Consider the following 18,525-nt stretch of genomic DNA (forward strand, 5'->3'; position numbering starts at 1 on the left):
GCGGTCTGGGAAACTCTATAGTACGATATTTTCCACATATCCGCCATGCGTAGCAATAATATGGCGTAGTCTCTGAATGAAATTACCCGAAACCTTTGACAACGTGTCTGGCGGAATGGCTTCACATGCAGATGAGATGTACTGCTTCAGCTGTTCAATTGTTTCTGGATTCTGGCGGTACACCTCGTCGTTCAAGTGTCCCCACAGAAAGAAGTCACAGGGGTTCATGTCTGGCGAATAGGGAGGCCAATCCACGCCGCCTCCTGTATGTTTCGGATAGCCCAAAGCAATCACACGATCATCGAAATATTCATTCAGGAAATTAAAGACGTCGGCCGTGCGATGTGGCCGGGCACCATCTTGCATAAACCACGAGGTGTTCGCAGTGTCGTCTAAGGCAGTTTGTACCGCCACAAATTCACGAAGAATGTCCAGATAGCGAGATGCAGTAATCGTTTCGGATCTGAAAAATGGGCCAATGATTCCTTTGGAAGAAATGGCGGCCCAGACCAGTACTTTTTGAGGATGCAGGGACGATGGGACTGCAACATGGGGCTTTTCGGTTCCCCATATGCGCCAGTTCTGTTTATTGACGAAGCCGTCCAGGTAAAAATAAGCTTCGTCAGTAAACCAAATGCTGCCCACATGCATATCACCGTCATCAATCCTGTGCACTATATCGTTAGCGAATGTCTCTCGTGCAGCAATGGTAGCGGCGCTGAGGGGTTGCCGCGTTTGAATTTTGTATGGATAGAGGTGTAAACTCTGGCGCATGAGACGATACGTGGGCGTTGGCGTCATTTGGACCGAAGCTGCAACACGGCGAACGGAAACCCGAGGCCGCTGTCGGATCACCTGCTGCACTAGCTGCACGTTGCCCTCTGTGGTTGCCGTACGCGGTCGCCCTACCTTTCCAGCACGTTCATCCGTCACGTTCCCAGTCCGTTAAAATTTTTCAAACAGGTCCTTTATTGTATTGCTTTTCGGTCCTTTGGCTACATTAAACCTCCGTTGAAAACTTCGTCTTGTTGCAACAACACTGTGTTCTAGGCGGTGGAATTCCAACGCCAGAAAAATCCTCTGTTCTAAGGAATAAACCATGTTGTCTACAGCACACTTGCACGTTGTGAACAGCACACGCTTACAGCAGAAAGACGACGTACAGAATGGCGCACCCACAGACTGCGTTGTCTTCTATATCTTTCACATCACTTGCAGCGCCATCTGTTGTTGAAAATTGTAACTACTGTAATTTCGAAAGTTTGTCCGCCTGAAAATGTACTGTTGTCCCAAGCATATTGCAACAAACGGTGTATTTCTATCGCTGCTCGTTTAGTTTTTATTGCCGTTTCAAATATACCGGTCATTTTTGAAACACCCTGTAGATGTAGACGTATGAAATAAATATCATTAAACGTATCTGTGGTTATTGGTTACAGATTTAGAATCTACTGAAGATAATCAATGTCGGAGACTTGTATGAAACAATGTGCTGTTGGTAAGTCCGAATGAAATGGAAGAAAATCTTACAAGGGGAGGATATGACTCTGGGACACAGATTCACTTCAAACTTTGTACACCTTTAGTAGGTCATTAAAGCAACATACTGTGTAAGTAATAAGTTGCACTACTCTCGCAGTTCCAAGAAAATCGCAAGAGAAATTTTACGCGTCTACGATGTGGCTTATCTATCTGTGCATAGGTTCTAGACGATAGAGTTCATAGTCGTCAAGCGGTTTTAACTGCTTGCTATTTTTAATGAAGAAGGCACAGTAGACGAGCGTGTTCGAGCAGAGAGCTGGCTGGCCCCTGTAATAAAAAACTGAGTGGAAGGCTAAACGATGAACTGGGCCGGGAGTGTCGTGACGTCTGGCTCGACCGAATGCAACGAACGATAACGAACAAAACGATCAATTTAAAAAGAAAGTGGTTAGTGTACGAGCTTCGTAAGACAAACGTGTATGAGTCAAGGGTTCGACTCCCGTTCAAACGTAGTTTATAATCCATAGTTTCTTCATCACGAGTCATGTTATTTAATTAATATAACATTGGACAGATAATATAATTTAAAAAAAACCACGTGTATTTGCATGAAGTTTTAATGAATTTCGTGTAATTTGACTACTTGCTATTTTTAATTAAATTTAATTATCAGAACAACCGTTTGTAGCTGAGCTGTGGCGGGACTGGTGGCAGGGCTATCTTTGGTTAGGCACTATCGATTCCCTCTGGCAGAAGTTTGTCTTTGGAGCCTGGGCCGGCTGAGGATATAGTGGGGCAGTACGGAGTGAAAAGAGGTCCCCCCCGCCCCTTTTCGTTTTTTCCTCTCATCCCTCCTTGTTTTTCCCCCTACTCCAGGTCCTCTCCTCCCCCATCTGCTTTGGGTCGGGAGTGCCATCTTTGTGCCGCCTTTTTCGTGCAGTGTTTTACAGTGTGTTTTTCCAGTGCGTGCTCCGTGTTGTGTCTTTTGGGAAGTGTAGCGAACAGCCATCATACTGTCGCTGGGTGTGCTTTTTATTACTTGCGAACAGAAACCAGACTATCGCCATGTTTTTTAATTGTGTGTCTACTGTGTTACTTGTCTGATTCCTGTGTCTTTTATCTACATTGCCAACCCCCTTTGCTTTCTGTTTTAACTTTCCGCAATTTTACGCCATTTTTCACTTTAAATCGCCATTTTATCGCCTGTTTTTCCTTGTTTCTTTCTTCTTCCTTTATTTACAAAAAGTCTGTAGGCTGTAGAGCAGCGTAGTAAGCTGCTGCCGGCCCGCCCCCTTCGGGGGGAATTGAAAGTCAGTAAAGAAAAAAAAAGTGGAAAGAGGACAACAACGTTGGGCACGGCACGCGGAAGTGCGCGTACTAGCGAGACGTTGGAGAGACGACAGCGAGCCCCGTGTGCCCGAGTACGGGCGGCAGTTGGCGCTCCATAGTACTGGGGTCAGCAACACCGGGCCGGCGCTGTGGCTTCTCGGCAACCTCGTTAAGCTATGCCTGTGCTCGCTTCCGTGAAGGAACACGCTGTTACTATCGGGCTAAGCAGCGTCTGGTGTCTTCGCCATATCGATCCAGCAGCTGGCATCAAGTTAAGTAATTCAAGTCCTACCAACGATTTGTGAAATATAATGATGATTGCTCTTGAGGCAGCAAAGCGTTACAAGGACTGTGATGTGATATTTCATGCCTCTTATTAAGTGTGTGCTTCGCTCCTTAATGGTATTGTTCTTACTTCAGCTGGCAAGTGTCTAAAACATTGATACGTGTGCGCAGCCTTAACGAACGATCTATGTTCCGTGTCTAAAGATTGCCCTGTGGTACCTTACAGGCCCACATAAGGTGCTCCATGCGATGTTTGGGTTTTAATGAGCCAGTTCCGTTTCCATCATTCGTGTACGTGGTTCTGCTTAAAGGAATGAAATCAGTTTTATTAATGTCAATTTTATCGAAGTAGTTTTCTGCATAAGTTTGAGCATTAAAGTGAAGCGTTGTCTGGTTCCCTGTTGTCGCTTCTGATTTATGTTTCAGAGATCGGAAGCAGTGGGCCACCGAAGTGCAGAGCCTTCCCTTTTAAATTACTAGCGGGCGTACGGGCGGTGGACCTATCCTGAGCTCACGTGTGTCGTTTGGTTCCGGTTTCGGTGTTCTGAACGGGGTGGAGGCACAAACGGAGTCCACATCTTAATTCGAAGATGAGTACTCAGTCGCCTCCACCGTTCGTGGCCAAGTCGCGGCCTCACAATCTCGAGCCTCAGTTCTTGTACAAGCTGCAGTTTTCTAAGACTTGTGGTGGCTCTGCAAGGTTTCCAGGGTTAAATGTATTAAATATTTGTCTTAAGAATTTTGAGGGATCTCTAGAAGAATGTGTCTTAATTGTAACCGTTTTCTAAAATTGCGGTGCAATTCAGCCTTAGTGGCGTATGACAATTTTGATGGGGTAATAACTGGGTTATTATTGATCAAACTGTCTATAACCTCGTAAAGTTGTTTGGTGATATCTCGCCCGGGAGGGGCGGTTTTCAATCTATGTGGAAATAATAATTGTTTTCCTGGTTATTTGATGTAAAGTTTATTTTAAATGATTTACTTGGCCCGAGTGGCGGGTTTTTAAATGTTTACAAAGAGATTAATTCGCTTGTGGTTTCATACAACAAGCAGTTTGTAAAATAGGCCAGAGTGGTGGGTTTTTAAATGTTTTTAAAGAGGTTAATTCATTTGTGGTTTTATACACTCCTGGAAATTGAAATAAGAACACCGTGAATTCATTGTCCCAGGAAGGGGAAACTTTATTGACACATTCCTGGGGTCAGATACATCACATGATCACACTGACAGAACCACAGGCACATAGACACAGGCAACAGAGCATGCACAATGTCGGCACTAGTACAGTGTATATCCACCTTTCGCAGCAATGCAACCTGCTATTCTCCCATGGAGACGATCGTAGAGATGCTGGATGTAGTCCTGTGGAACGGCTTGCCATGCCATTTCCACCTGGCGCCTCAGTTGGACCAGCGTTCGTGCTGGACGTGCAGACCGCGTGAGGCGACGCTTCATCCAGTCCCAAACATGCTCAATGGGGGACAGATCCGGAGATCTTGCTGGCCAGGGTAGTTGACTTACACCTTCTAGAGCACGTTGGGTGGCACGGGATACATGCGGACGTGCATTGTCCTGTTGGAACAGCAAGTTCCCTTGCCGGTCTAGGAATGGTAGAACGATGGGTTCGATGACGGTTTGGATGTACCGTGCACTATTCAGTGTCCCCTCGACGATCACCAGTGGTGTACGGCCAGTGTAGGAGATCGCTCCCCACACCATGATGCCGGGTGTTGGCCCTGTGTGCCTCGGTCGTATGCAGTCCTGATTGTGGCGCTCACCTGCACGGCGCCAAACACGCATACGACCATCATTGGCACCAAGGCAGAAGCGACTCTCATCGCTGAAGACGACACGTCTCCATTCGTCCCTCCATTCACGCCTGTCGCGACACCACTGGAGGCGGGCTGCACGATGTTGGGGCGTGAGCGGAAGACGGCCTAACGGTGTGCGGGACCGTAGCCCAGCTTCATGGAGACGGTTGCGAATGGTCCTCGCCGATACCCCAGGAGCAACAGTGTCCCTAATTTGCTGGGAAGTTGTGGTGCGGTCCCCTACGGCACTGCGTAGGATCCTACGGTCTTGGCGTGCATCCGTGCGTCACTGCGGTCCGGTCCCAGGTCGACGGGCACGTGCACCTTCCGCCGACCACTGGCGACAACATCGAAGTACTGTGGAGACCTCACGCCCCACGTGTTGAGCAATTCGGCGGTACGTCCACCCGGCCTCCCGCATGCCCACTATACGCCCTCGCTCAAAGTCCGTCAACTGCACATACGGTTCACGTCCACGCTGTCGCGGCATGCTACCAGTGATAAAGACTGCGATGGAGCTCCGTATGCCACGGCAAACTGGCTGACACTGACGGCGGCGGTGCACAAATGCTGCGCAGCTAGCGCCATTCGACGGCCAACACCGCGGTTCCTGGTGTGTCCGCTGTGCCGTGCGTGTGATCATTGCTTGTACAGCCCTCTCGCAGTGTCCGGAGCAAGTATGGTGGGTCTGACACACCGGTGTCAATGTGTTCATTTTTCCATTTCCAGGAGTGTAAATTATTATCTGATTTATGATTGTGATTCTGTTAATGATTTATCTATGATGCAAATAAATATTTTGAAATGAAATGGTCGCTGTATGGGTGAAGTCCTTCCACTCCCTTTATATTAAAGATTAAGGAATTTGCAGTTCAGAATAGAAATAACGTACCAGTAACTACCGACAAGTAAAAGAAGAAACGCGTAGAATTTTCCTGAAAATGTATGCCTGTTGTGATTTGCGAAATCCGTTGTACGCGCTGTCTGGTAAGATACCCGGTACTATTCGCACCTCGACGCTTCCAGCTGAAGACACAGTAGCAGACCCCATTTGGCAGTCAACCTGCGTAGCGGTGTGTCGTTACTCGTGTAGCAAGAACGAATAGTGTAGGTGTAAATTTTTTGAATATCACAGAATTTTCACTGTACTGCAGAAATGAAGGTGACTGTCTGTTCTTCGACTTCTACAGATAATGAATGTCATGACGATTCGAATCGTCGCCTCGTCCATACCTTCTTGCAAAGCGCGAACTTTAACCACTTGACCACACTGACTTCTGGTGATGGGCATCTCCGCACAGACACGTCAGTTACATAACAGACACGTAAAACTTGTCTTGCTATTTTCTCGGAATTGGCAGAGTAGTGCACCTTACTACTTGCTCGTTACGTTGTTTTAATGGCCTACTAAAGGTGTACAAAGTTTGAGGTAAATCCGTAATCCCAACGTCGTGGTTGATATGGCGCGCGCCGCTGTGCTGTGATCTTGTTCAGAGTTCGCACTGTAGCCGATTATAGTGCGCTGTCCTGGCGCTGGTGGCGCTCCCGTGGCGTTTGCTATGACGTCGCTAGCGTGTGTTCTGCGGTGACTGGCGGAAAGCGAGAGGGTAGTGCGTTTCCGGGTATTGCACGGAACGTGAAGTTCGCTCTGCGTCACCTGCTGGTGACTAGCGCTAAGGTGGTTGTACCTCGCAATATGAGCAGAGTGGTCGGGGGCGGAGGCGACTCGCCGCTGTGCTGGCCACGCGGTGGTGATTAATTGGAGTAGGCGTACTTGTTCTGCCTGTCTGTCTGATTTGGAGGTCCTGTGATACTCTGGCCCGGAGACAACTAGTTGCTGAATTTTGGAGTCGTCTGCCAGGTTAGGGTGTGGGCTCGGTTGGCTCGTCATATTTTCCCCTGAAAGCTCCAGCAGCGGTTTCTGAACTTCATTCTGATGTCGGACGGCGATGTTGGAAGTTTAACTGTGTGTGTGTGTGTGTGTGTGTGTGTGTGGCTCGTTACAATATTTGTTGGTACTAATTTATTTGCTCAACTGGAGTCCTACCCGGAGTTGCGTTCATGTATGGTATATATGGCATTCGATGTGTTAGGTAAAGTCTGCCTAAGAAGGGCGGTTTTGTACAGTATATACATAGTGAATTACTGCTGCTTGGTATATGTCGTCTTCTGGGACCTGAACAACACGATGTCGTCAATTTGGTTGTGTAACAGCATTTAGTGGTATGTTCTGTATTTTTCTCACTGTGTTATTATTAACTTGGTGGATGGCTCTGAGCACTATAGGACTCAACTGCTGTGGTCATAAGTCCCCTAGAACTTAGAACTACTTAAACCTAACTAACCTAAGGACAGCACACAATACCCAGCCATCACGAGGCAGAGAAAATCCCTGACCCCGTCGGGAATCGAACCCGGGAACCCGGGCGTGGGAAGCGAGAACGCTACCGCACGACCACGAGATGCGGGCTAACTTGGTGGAATAGTCGCGTTTGGCGTCGTTAAGGCAGTTCTAAGACTGTGGTTTGACTATTCATGTGCACTTGGCTTTTATTGTTTCGTTTTAAGAAGCGAGAATTGTTTATTGAGATTTGTGTGTGTTGGCTTCCGGCACTTATTAAGAGCGCCCGAGTTAACGGCGCGGTGGTTATCATGTGCTGTTGGGATGTTGTATTGTAATTTTGAATTTTATCTTGTGTTGATATTATCTGTCGTGTGTTACAGAACATAACCAAGGTGCGTAAGTGATGGGCAGTTGTGGGGAGCATGTCGGGGAGCTCTCAGCTGTTTATTTTGGGGACCGTTTCTAGTGGGAAGGCTCCGAAGTGTTGAGAGCTCGCTCGTCTGTGACTGCGTTGGGAGTTGCCCTCGCCCTTTGGTTGTATCAAATTATTATTTTGTTATTATATTTTTGGTTGTGTGTTGCCCTTCTTTCATTTTATGGTGTCAAGCGCCATTATCTTTCTCAAAGTTTTTTTTATGTAAATCATGTTACATTCTGATGACAAGTTAACTTATTATTGGATTCTGTCTTTTGGGTAAACTCTAAAAGCACTATTTGAAACGTCCCCTTAGAAAAATTATTGAATTACTGTGCTGGTAAACTCCTTACATTATTTGCTTTTCAAATAGCTGAGCAGAACTGAACGTACTCAGACATTTCGCTCTTTACCTATTCTGATCAACACTAAACTGACACACAATATTTTTAGCTCAACGCAATCTGACTTTCAATAATCCCTACAAAAGAATGGCCTTGACTAACACTAACCTATACCTTCCACAAATCACTTACCTCACAAAAATCTTCTTTACTCGAACTACTGCAATACAGCGAGCGCCACTACTGCCCGCTAAATAAAAGATTCAAACTAACTACTAATAGGCATAGTTAGCAAATGAAAGATTTTGATAGAGAACAAACAATGTATTTACCTTAATAGTGTTCAAAAGTCATACATAATATATATCAATGCGATACATCCAGCCTTACAAATTTACTGTCTCTGATGGACACACGTCCAGATCATCCGCTCTCAAAACACCACCATTTCTCTCCCCACATCCACGACTGCTGGCGGCTCGCCTCCAACTGCGCAACGCTACGCTCTGTTAACAGCCAGCTGCCCAACACTACAATAGCAAACTCCAACACCGCAAACCAGCCACAGACTGCACACAGCACAGCCAGTGATTTTCATACAGAGCGCTACATGGCGTTACCAATGTAAAAACCTGAACAGCCTACTTACAGAGCCCCAGAGACGTTTCATATTGTAATAGGTTCTTTGATTTAATGGTGGCAAGGCGCCGTTGTTGTTTTTAAAGCTCACTCTTTTGACCATTTGTTAAGTTCTGTAAGTTATACGAATTTGTTGTTATTTAAGGGGCTCCGGAACGCCCTATACTTGCAATGTTAAAATAACGCTTATAAATTACATCTTTCCTCACAAAGTATTTGAGGTAGGAAGTTGAACTTTTTACAGATTATTTATTGGAATATGGGCTACAACTTAACACAGGGATTTTACAAAATTTTAGTTCAGTTATTAAAGATGATTTTCTTTTCAATTGTAATGAAAATTCACAACATTATTTGCAATTTTTTATTTATATATTCAAAAATATACAGTTTTTTGGAAAAAGGCTGTGTTAAATTATGCAGAAGGTAGTGTGTAACATTTACTGAAAGTTTGAAACAAATATGTTTGGAAGATCCTTAGAAAACATGTAATTAGTATGAGAAAATAAAAGTTTTGGGAATCGAGCGACAAAGATTGGATTAACTTTTTAGTGCTTTCCACGTCCATAGGATGGATTATCTTCATCCTCTGCAAACTCCTCCTCCAGCTTCCTCTTGTTCCTCCTCCTGATTACTCTTGCTTGTATTTCTAGACTCTTTACAGCCCCGTCTGCAGCCCGAAGGCGTTCCTTGTCTAAAGCAAGCATCGCTCGTACCATGTTCGAACCTATCTTCATTCCCATATTTCTAAATACCTTGCACCTTACAATGTTGCCATCATTGAAAGTCGCAACAACATCATACACACCAAAGTGAAGTGTTTCTATTCCAACAAATACAGTCTTGGGGATTCTCGACCATATAACACTATTTACACTTTCATTGGGGTTTTGAGTTCTTCCGTGAATACACTTTTTCAACAGTTCAGGTGCTGCTAAGTCTCTGAAAATAGGTTAGCCACAACACATACTTTATCTCACATCACTAAAATGTACCTGATGAACACGGACGTTAATAATAACACCATTTGACAGCAGTTTAACAGCGCCACAGTGGGTCACGCCCATGTAGAACACATTTAAAAAAAATTTAAAAATAGTTGTAGTCTTCGGAATTGAATAAATTATATATCTATTAAAAGGTAATAGTCTGCAGTTTCAGAAAACGCAAAAAAGTAAAAATTGAACTTTTCATGATTTTGAGCCTTTCCGGAGCCCCTTAAAAGAGTTTAGTATTGGCAATTTAATAAATTGTGTATAGAGTCTGCTGTTTGGATGTTATTGGGTGGAGCTCCTTGGATAGTTGTGCTATAAGAAGACACATTTCAGCGGCCTCCCCCTTAGCAGTAGTACAACGGCTTAGGCGGCGGGGAAGACGGGGCGGTAGAGGAGAGGAGAACAGATCCGACGGTGGTGCTAGGGCAGGGACAGGGCAGTACGGCAGGGGACGCGCGCAGGGCGCAGAGCGCAGGGCGCAGGGCGGGCTAATTAGGGCCGCTGCGGCGGTGCTCTCGTGCGGACCAGAATAGCCGCCTACTCGGCTCCTCGGCGTGGCCGCGGGCAGCCCGCACCGCGAACGCCCCACCTGTTTACGGCAGGGGCACCACTACTGTGCGAGCGCACACTCCACCTGTCGCCAGCAGATGCTTCAATGCCGACACCGCAGCTCATCACTCCGACCGAGAAAGTACCCCACACTGGACTGATCAAACCGAACAGAAATGTTTGATTTTGAAATTCGGAGTCGGATCCGTTGTACCACCTTCCTTTATACAACACTGTAGTGGTCACGTGATATAGTAGGAAAAAAAATCCGAACACAAACAAGGAAGAGTTCCTAGATAACAGAACGCAGCATGTCATTCTCAATGGAGAGAAGTCTTCCGAAGTAAGAGTGATTTCAGGTGTGCCGCAGGTGAGTGTCGTAGGACCGTTCCTATTCACAATATACAGGGTGTTACAAAAAGGTACGGCCAAACTTTCAGGAAACATTCCTCACACACAAAGAAAGAAAATGTGTTATGTGGACATGAGTCCGGAAACGTTTACTTTCCATGTTAGAGCTCATTTTATTACTTCTCTTCAAATCACGTTAATCGTGGAATGGAAACACACAGCAACAGAACGTACCAGCGTGTCTTCGAACACTTAGTTACAGGAAATGTTCAAAATGTCCTCCGTTAGCGAGGATACATGCATCCACCCTCCGTCGCATAGAATCCCTGGTGCGCTGATGCAGCCCTGGAGAATGGCGTATTCTATCACAGCCGTCCACAATACGAGCACGAAGACTCTCTACATTTGGTACCGGGGTTGCGTAGACAATAGCTTTCAAATGCCCCCATAAATGAAAGTCAAGAGGGTTGAGGTCAGGAGAGCGTGGAGGCCATGGAATTGGTCCGCTTCTACCAAACCATCGGACACCGAATCTGTTGTTGAGAAGCGTACGAACACTTCGACTGAAATGTACAGGAGCTCCATCGTGCATGACCCACATGTTGTGTCGAACTTGTAAAGGCACATGTTCTAGCGGCACAGGTAGAGTATCCCGTATGAAATCATGATAACGTGCTCCATTGAGCGTAGGTGGAAGAACATGGGGCCCAATCGAGACATCACCAACAATGCCTGTCCAAACGTTCACACAATGACGTGATTGCACAATTGCGCGCGGATTCTCGTCAGCCCACACATGTTGATTGTGAAAATTTACAATTTGATCACGTTGGAATGAAGCCTCATCCGTAAAGAGATCATTTGCACTGAAATGAGGATTGACACATTGTTGGATGAACCATTCGCAGAAGTGTACCCGTGGAGGCCAATCAGCTGCTGATAGTGCCTGCACACGCTGTACATGGCACGGAAACAACTGGTTCTCCCGCAACACTCCATGCAGTGACTTGGTCAACGTTACCTTGTACAGCAGCAACTTCTCTGACGCTGACATTAGGGTTATCGTCAACTGCACGAAGAATTGCCTCGTCCATTGCAGGTGTCCTCGTCGTTCTAGGTCTTCCCCAGTCGCGAGTCATAGGCTGGAATGTTCCTTGCTCCCTAAGACGCCGATCAATTGCTTCGAAATGCTTCCTGTCGGGACACCTTCGTTCTGGAAATCTGTCTCGATACAAACGCACCGCGCCACGGCTATTGCCCCGTGCTAATCCATACATCAAATGGGCATCTGCCAACTCAGCATTTGTAAACATTGCACTGACTGCAAAACCACGTTCGTGATGAACACTAACCTGTTGATGCTACGTACTGATGTGGTTGATGCTAGTACTGTAGACCAATGAGTCGCATGTGATCACAAGCACCGAAGTCAACATTACCTTCCTTCAATTGGGCCAACTGGCGGTGAATCGAGGAAGTACAGTACATAATCACGAAACTAAAATGAGCTCTAACATGGAAATTAAGCGTTTCCGGACACATGTCCACATAACATCATCTCTTTATTTGCGTGTGAGGAATGTTTCCTGCAAGTTTGGCCGTACCTTTTTGTAACACCCTGTATATAAATGATCTTGTGGATAACATCTGAAGTTCACTGAGGCTTTTTACGGATGATGCTGTTGTATATTGAGAGGTTGTAACAATGTAAAATTGTATTGAAATGCAGGAAGATCTGCAACGAATTGACGCATGTTCAATGGCAATTGAATCACAATGTAGACAAGTGTAATGTGCTGCGAATACGTAGAAAGGAAGATCCTTTATCACTTACCTACAATACAGCAGGTCAGCAACTAGAAGCATTTAATTTCATAAATTATCTGGGAGTAGGCAATGGGAGTGATTTAAAATGGAATGACCATATAAAATTAATCGTCGGTAAAGCAGATGCCAGAATGAGAGTCATAGGAAGAATCTTAAGGAAATGCAGTCCAAAAACAAAGGAAGTAGGTTACAGTACACTTGTTTGCCCACTGCTTGAATATTACTCACCAGTGTGGGATCCGTACCAGATAGGGTTGATAGATGAGATAGAGAAGATCCAACGGAGAGCAGCGCGCTTCGTTACAGGATCCTTAAGTAATTGCTAAAGCGTTAAGGAGATGATAGATAAATTCCAGTGGGAGACTCTGCAAGAGAGACGCTCAGTAGCTCGGTACGGGCTTTTGTTGAAGTGTGGAGAACGTACCTTCACCGAGGAGTCAAGCAGTATATTGCTCCCTCCTACGTATACCTCGCGAAGAGACCATGAGGATAAAATCAGAGAGATTAGAGCCTACACAGAGGCATACTCACAATCTTCCTTCTATTGAAGGGAGAACCGATAGAGGTACTCAAGGTACCCTCCGCCACACACAATCAGATGGCTTGCGGAGTATGTATGTAGATGTAGATGTAGAAGGAATTCTGGGAAATAAACGAAAGTTGGCAGGCGCGTTTCTAGTCTGAAAGATTTCTGATTTAGCACTAATCGCATATGGCTACCGGTATGAAAATATAAATAACGTTTGTTTTAAATACACACTGCAACTGTCCTGAGCAGCCCTGGATCTGAGGGAGTGAGGGGAGGGGGCGGGGGGACGGAGGATACCGGGGTATTTGTCCCGGGCGGCAATTTCAAGGGGCGCCAAATTCATATTCTTGAAGAAAAACACCTTGTTTCCCTCAGCGCCTAGAATCCAGCGCACGTTCATCTATCGATTGTTCATGTGATTTTGAAACTCGGTCCTGTTGGTTTTTAACAATTTTTGATCACATTCTAAGTACATATCTGAACACATCGAAAGTTGATTTTTGAATGAATGCGTAGTGTATGTGATGTTTCTGCCAGGGGAATCCCTGTCGCATCTACAAATAAAACATTCCCTCAGACAAAAGGGGACAAGCTACACGAGCTAATCCGAATAAACCAGAACGAGTGAATGCTAATCGCTGCTTGTTTATGTGGTTGATTGGATGTGCGAATGATAAGCGTTGTTACAATTACGCACATCAAAACAAGTTTTCCATCAACTCGGTTCCGAGAGCTCTGGAACCAGTACAGAAAATTGGAATAGAGATCAACATAAACAGCATTTCCGCACTTTTTATTGCTCATGAAAACCACACATTGCATGTTGTACGACGATACTGCGAGACCATCAGAGGTGGTGGTCCAAGTTGCTGTACACACCGGTACCTCTAATATCCAGTAGCACGTCCTCTTGCATCGATGCATGCCTCTATTCGTCATGTCATACTATCCACAAGTTCATCAAGGCACTGTAAGTCCAGATTGTTCCACTCCTCAACGGCGATTCGGCGTAGATCCCTCAGAGTGGTTGGTAGTCACGCCGTCCATAAACAGCCCTTTTTAATATATCCCGGGCATGTTCGATAGGGTTCATGTCTGGAGAACATGATGGACGCTCTAGCCGATGGATGTCGTTATCCGGAAGGAAGTCATCCACAAGATGTGCACGATGTAGTCTAGAATTGTCGTCCATGAAGACAAAAGCCTCGCCAATATGCTGCCGATATGGTTGCACTATCGGTCGGAGGATGGCATTCACGTATCGTACAGCCGTTACGGCGCCTTCCATGACCACCTGCGGATTACGTCGACCCCAAATAATGCCACCACAAAACAGCAGGGAACCTTCACCTCGCTGCACTCGCTGGACAGTGTGTCTAAGGCGTTCAGCCTGACCGGGTTGCCTCCAAGTACGTCCCCGACGATTGTCTGGTTGAAGGCATATGCGACACTCGTCGGTGAAGAGAACGTGATGCCAATCCTGAGCGTTCCATTTGCCATGTTGTTGGGCCCATCTGTACCGCGCTGCAAGATGTCGTGGTTGCAGAGATGGACCTCGCCATGGACGTCGGGAGTGAAGTTGCGCATCATGCAGCCTATTGCGCACAGTTTCAGTCATAACACGGCGTCCTGTGGCTGCACGAAAAGCATTATTCAACATGGTGGCGTTGCTGTCAGTGTTCCTCCGTGCCATAATCCGTAGGTAGCGGTCATCCACTGCAGTAGCAGCCCTTGGGCGGCCTGAGCGAGGAACGTCATCGTCAGTTCCTGTCTCTCTGTATCTCCTCCATGACCGAACAACATCGCTTTGGTTCACTCCAAGACGCCTGGACACTTCCCTTGTAGAGAGCCCTTCCTGGCACAAAGTAACAATGCGGACGAGATCGAACAGCGTTATTGACCGTCTAGGCATGGTTGAACTACAGACAAAATGAGCCGTGTACCTCCTTGCTGGTGGAATGACTGGAGCTGTTCGACTGTCGGACCGCTCCGTCTAATAGGCTCTGCTCATTCATGGTTGTTGACGACTTTGGGCGGCTTTAGTGACATCTCTGAACAATCCAAGGCTGTGATGCAATATCCATAGTCAACGTCTGTCTCCAGGAGTTCGTGGAACTGGGATGATGCAAAACTTTTTTGATGTGTGTATTAGTGAAATCCATAGATTCATACTACCAGAGTGGAAATAAACGACTAAGAGGAATAACAGGTAGGAAAGATTCCATATTGTCTTCCCGATGTATCCAAGAAAATTTAATTTTGAGAGAAAATTTTTTCCGAATCGTTACTTTACCAAGGGCTAGTTTTACCGTCCCCGGTTTGCAGCCGCTTGCTTAATTCTATCCTCGGAATAGCACGGAAAACGCGATCTATGAATACATAATATCGCCTAAGCGGAGAATAGACGTGGGATAGCTAAACCGGTGATTCTGGCAGGTTTAGTGAAGTTAATAGTAGAATAAGTTTTGACAATTGCAGGAATAGTTACAGAATTAGTATGACAAGATTATAAGAACGAGGATGGAGAAGAAACGGGGACATCACACAAATTTATATAAAAATTTCGTGCTACTACTACTTTTCGATCTCCTGCTTGAGAATCTGGGGAATATGTATGAAATGTGAAATTATTTCCTAACTGAAAATTTTTGCCCTTGGTAGGGCTAAAAGACATTTGATATTGGTGCTTCGTGAATTATATTCTGTCGTATTATTTATGTAAAAGAGGTAGATAAAAAATGACCATTTGTGGCAAAAAAGTCTCGTTTATTTGGCGCATGTTACAATTACTGCAACATTGGTAAGGCATATTTCGATTTATCTAGCAGACGACGACAAAATAGACATAATCAAATGAAGAAACCACACCAGTCTAGGGCACTATTTATATCTGAGACGCCCGCTAAACCTGTTGGACAGAACAGGTAATTAGGATTGTGGAAAGGGCCAAATAAGGTTGGAGTCAGTTCCACCTTCTGATTGTAATTTATTGTAATTTAATAACACTTTTACAACCAAAGCGGCACGTAGCCGAATCTTTACCAAATGCAACTCTTTCGCGGCTGATGGCCTCCAAACAAGAAATCTTAACAAATCAACAAGATAAGAATCCAATTAAAATAGCAATAAAATATTTTAAAAAATCCATCACAGCTAGGTGGAAAGCCTCAAAGCACAGTTGATAGAACAAACATATGCAAGGTGTAATACAAATGGCTGAAAACAATTAAGTTTTAAAATTTTAAAATATATGAATATAATCTTTTAAAGACAGAAGGCCGCAATGTTTAAGCTTGAAAGATAATTTTAAGAATAAGGAAAGGAAAAAGAAACCATAAGCCTTAAATTTTAAGTAGCTGAAACGAGATAATTAAACACCGGTGGAAAGACAATAAGACAAGGGCACTCACAAGCCTTCAGGGAGGTCGGTGTGCCCTCGTTCACTTAGGCGAGACAGGTGGTGAGCCCAGCTACACTTGATCCATCGGAAACCAACCAGGGGATAGCCACGGACCGACCGACAAAACGACTTGCTACCCATCAATCAGTACATGAGAATTCAAACAGAAAAGGTTACAAACGTGATAACCCCCAGTGGAGTATGTTTTAACTGTCAAAACTACACACCGTGTTGGACAGCGACAACAGGTGAGGAAGGACACTGCCTGGAATTACGTTAATGGCAGGTAAGGGCAGGTAACCGGAACACTAACGGCCACAAGGTAGAAAATAGCGCTGGTGCACTTGAACTGTAGTCAACCAATATAGTTAATTCCGCCGCATTGTGGCTAAATTTCAGCAATACAAACACTCGGTGTTGCTCACAAGAAAACCTCCCCAACAGCGAACCACCGAAACGAACCACACAACATGGATGCACGTAGCTTGGGTACTTGAAACCACTACTCTGGTTTGGCGTCCTGGGTCGGTGAACCACGAAGCTCGTAGCGATCGGGCAGCTCCACACACGCCCCGACACTGCGCAGGGACCGCCAGCGAACCCAGCGGACTGCACCGCCCAGAGATAACTTCCCTCGTCCGCAACAACCGACCGACTCCTTTCAGAATGCCGACAACATCTAAAATAGTGGTCAGTGGAAATAACGCCAACTACACACACACAACCTGACAAACACTTGCACGAAGACCTGAATGATACCCAACAATAACTAAGCACGCACGAAGACAAATCGGGAGTCGATGCACACAGACATACACCCGACTCACGAACGATCGGGGAGCCAAAACGCGCCGTCCGGTAGGACGACCGACCGACAATCCACCAAGACCGTGGCCCGGCTCAAGTGATGCGTCGCGGCAATGGTCGGGGGAGTTATGTCGACGCAAACCGCACTGCACCAACCCGACTGCACTAGTGCCGCATTGAAACTCCCCGACTGACAAGTCCGGACTGCACTCCACGCACGTTACAACTCAATGGCAGCCCGAACTCGCGATCCGAACTCGCTTACGATAGACAACGACCGGGAAGTGACAGCACTCAAGCAAAGATACTACGAGAGGGGATATATCGATACACGCTGGCAACGCCGCTCACGGTCAGGCAAAGCAGCAACTCAGTGGCAGTAGTAATTTAAATTAACGAAGTGAGGTGGAAGTACGTTAAAAGCAGGGTGGAAAATAAACGACGGCGGGAACGCGAGCCACGCGCGGGTCTGTATTAACAGGTGTTTCAGTATCACACATTTTGATTTTTCATGTTTGACGAACTTTGATGAGGTAATAGATTCTTTCACAGAAAGGATATCACGCTGTGTACAGCTGTAACAAGATTAGAGAGAAAAAGATGCTGAGACCTAAGAATTGAAGAAGTACTGTCTTGCTTGTCTTTACTACTTTTATCTTTCCTATATTTAATTTTATGCCACACAAAAGAGAAAGTTACTAGCTAATAGGCAATAACGAGTGTAAATTTTCTGATCAGTTCTTACTCTCCCGGTCACAAATAATTGGTTCAAATGGCTCTGAGCACTATGGGACTTAACATCTGAGGTCATCAGTCCCCTAGAACTAAGAACTACTTAAACCTAACTACATCTGCGGTCATCAGTCCCATAGAACTAAGAACTACTTAAGGGGCTCCGGAAAGGCTCAAAATCATGAAAAGTTCAATTTTTACTTTTTTGCGTTTTCTGAATCTGCAGACTATTACCTTTTCATAGATATTTAATTTATTCAATTCCGAAGACTACAACTATTTTTAAATTTTTTTTGAAATGTGTTCTACATGGGCGTGACCCACTGTGGCGCTGCTAAACTGCTGTCAAATGGTGTTATTATTAACGTCCGTGTTCATCAGGTACATTTTAGTGATGTGAGATAAAGTATGTGTTGTGGCTAACCTGTGATGGTTCAATATATATCGCTGGTGTGATTGTCGATTGTTTCATATTTATTTACTCTGTCGTTATCTCGAAAATATTCGTAATTAATTCTGTTTCTTGAGTCTCTGTTTTGTTGAAGTATAATAATGAGTAAAAGTAAAGTTGCTGTTGCGACTTTCAATGATGGCAACATTGTAAGGTGCAAGGTATTTAGAAATATGGGAATGAAGATAGGTTCTAACATGGTACGAGCGATGCTTGCTTTAGACAAGGAACG

Source organism: Schistocerca cancellata, chromosome 6 (assembly GCF_023864275.1).
Source record: "Schistocerca cancellata isolate TAMUIC-IGC-003103 chromosome 6, iqSchCanc2.1, whole genome shotgun sequence".
Lineage (NCBI taxonomy): Eukaryota > Metazoa > Arthropoda > Insecta > Orthoptera > Acrididae > Schistocerca > Schistocerca cancellata.